Raw genomic sequence first — 2,490 nt, 5'->3', positions numbered from 1 at the left:
CCGTGAAGGGTCTGTCCTGAGGAGGAGGAGAGAAAGAGGGAGGCCTGTTTGCAGTTGAGATAAGAGGAAGGCCTCTGTCTCCTGCTCTTCCCTGGGAATGGCATGTCTCAGTGTAAAGCCGACCATTCATTCTATTCTGAGATAGGAGAAAACCGCCCTGTGGCTGGAGGCAAGATATGCTGGCAGCAATACTGCTCTGTTACTCTTTGCTACACTGAGATGTTTGTGTAAAATGAAGCATAAATCTGGCCTATGTGCACATCCGGGCACAGCACCTTCCCTTGAAATTATTCATGATACACATTCCTTTGCTCACATGTTTCCCCGTTGACCTTCTCCCCACCATCACCCTGTTGCCCGGCCACACCCCCTTCACCAAGATAGTAAAAACAGTGATCAATAAATACTGAGGGAACTCAGAGACCAGTGCTGGTGCAGGTCCTCACACGTTAAGCGCCAGTCTCCTGGGCCTACTCTTCTTTCTCAGTTCTTTGTCTCTCTGTCTTATTTGTTTTCTCAGTCTCTGGTCTCCACCTGACGAGAAATACCCGCAGGTGTGGAGGGGCAGGGGTCCCTGTGGCTTTCTGCAGTGCATTGTGTCCCTGGTTAACAGAGAATGCAGAATGGCGACGACTTTTACCAAGCGTACTGCCTGCAAACATATTGTTAACAAGGCACATCCCGCACAGCCCTAAATCCATTAAACCTTAATTCAATACAGCACATGTGTCTGTGAGCACAGGGCTGGGGCTCAAGTTACAGGTTAACAGCATCTCAATGCAGAACAATTTTTCTTAGTACAGATCAAAATGGAGTTTCTTATGTCTTCCTTTTCTACATAGACACAGTAACAATCTGATCTCTCTTTCTTTTCCCCACAGCAGGTATCTCACATAACAAGAGTGGAGTTGGGTAGGAGGCACCTCACTCTTTTAAACAATTACATCTCACATGAACTCAGAGAACTCACCCACTGTCATGAGGATGGCACCAACATGTTCATGAGGGACCCACCCCCACAATCCAAACACCACCCACCAGGCCCACCTCCACCACCAGGGACTACACTTCCGGAGATTTCTGAAATCCCTTTGAGGCCTTTTCCTCATGAGATTTAGAAGAGACAGACATCTAAACCGTATCATTCCACCCTGGGCTTCCCGAATCTCATGTCCTTCTCACATTGCAAAGTAAGATTGTCCCTTCTCAGTAGCTCCCCAAAGTCTTAACTCGTCCCAGCATCAACACAACCAAAAGCCTCCAGTCCCAGGTTCAGTCTCATCTGGAAATGAGTTCCTTCCACCTATGAGCCTACGAACTCAAAGATAAGTTATTTATTTCCAAGATACAATGGGGATGCAGGCATTGGGTAAGCATTCCCATTCCAAAAGCGAGAAATTGGCCAAAAGAAAGGGACAGTTGTCCTCTCTCTGGTCTGTGCCTCCAAGATGACAAAGGAAAGAAGGAACAATGGTCATGCCAAGAAGGGCCGCGGCCATGTGCAGCCGATTTGCTGCGCGAATGGTGCCTGATGTGTGGCCAAGGACAAGGCCATTAAGAAATTCATCATCGGAGGCCGGGCGCGGTGGCTCATACCTGTAATCCCAGCAAGGCCAAGGTGGGTGGATCCCTGAGATCAGGAGTTCCAGACCAGCCTGGCCAACATGGCAAAACCCTGTCTCTACTAAAAATACAAAAAATAGCTGGGTGTGATGGTGGGTGCCTGTAATCCCAGCTACTTAGGAGGCATGAGAATCGCTTGAACCTGGGAGGCGGAGGTTGTAGTGAGCTGAGATCGCGCCACTGTACTCCAGCCTGAGCGACAGAGTAAGACTCCATCTCAAAAGAAAAAGAAAAAAGAAAAGAAAAGGAATTCATCATTGGAAACATCATGAGGCCACAGCAGTCAGGGACTTTTCTGAAGCAAGCGTCTTCAATGCCTATGTGCTTCCCAAGCTGTATGTGAAGCTACATTCTTGTGCGGGTTGTGCAATTCACAACAAGGGAGTCAGGAATGGATCTCGTGAAGCCCACAAGGACTGAACACCCCCACCTTGATTTAGACCTGCGAGTGCTGCCTTGTGACCCCCACCAAAGCCCACATGAGGAACTGAGTCCTTAAACACTGAAGATGGACTATTCTCATGAGAACAATAAAATGGATATTTACTGAAAGAAAGGAAGGAAGAAAGGAAGGAAGAAAGGAAGAAAGAGAAAGAAAGAAGGGAAGGAAGGAAGGAAGGAAGGAAGGAAGGAAGGAAGGAAGGAAGGAAGGAAGGAAGGAAGGAAGGAAGGAAGGAAAGAGACAAGCGGCCACACGCAAGTCCTGCGCCCAGCACGGGAGGCATTACGTCTTCCGGCTCCAGTACAGGCAATGCTCTGTCTCTCCCCACACAGTCATCTAGGGAGAAATCTGTCACATTGGAAGAACTTTGGTTATCCATCCATGACCAAGAAAAAAAAAAAATCTTCTATTGCAACACAGCTTGG

General features: G+C 48.0%; 1 pseudogene; it reads left to right on the top strand.

Moving 5' to 3' along the window:
• Positions 1–1,448: 1,448 nt before the first annotated feature.
• LOC103237729 (small ribosomal subunit protein eS26 pseudogene) lies at positions 1,449–2,106 on the top strand (annotated as a pseudogene).
• Positions 2,107–2,490: the final 384 nt, after the last annotated feature.

This window comes from Chlorocebus sabaeus, chromosome 8, assembly GCF_047675955.1.
Source record: "Chlorocebus sabaeus isolate Y175 chromosome 8, mChlSab1.0.hap1, whole genome shotgun sequence".
Classification (NCBI taxonomy): domain Eukaryota; kingdom Metazoa; phylum Chordata; class Mammalia; order Primates; family Cercopithecidae; genus Chlorocebus; species Chlorocebus sabaeus.
This window is presented reverse-complemented; position numbering and strand designations above follow the sequence as displayed.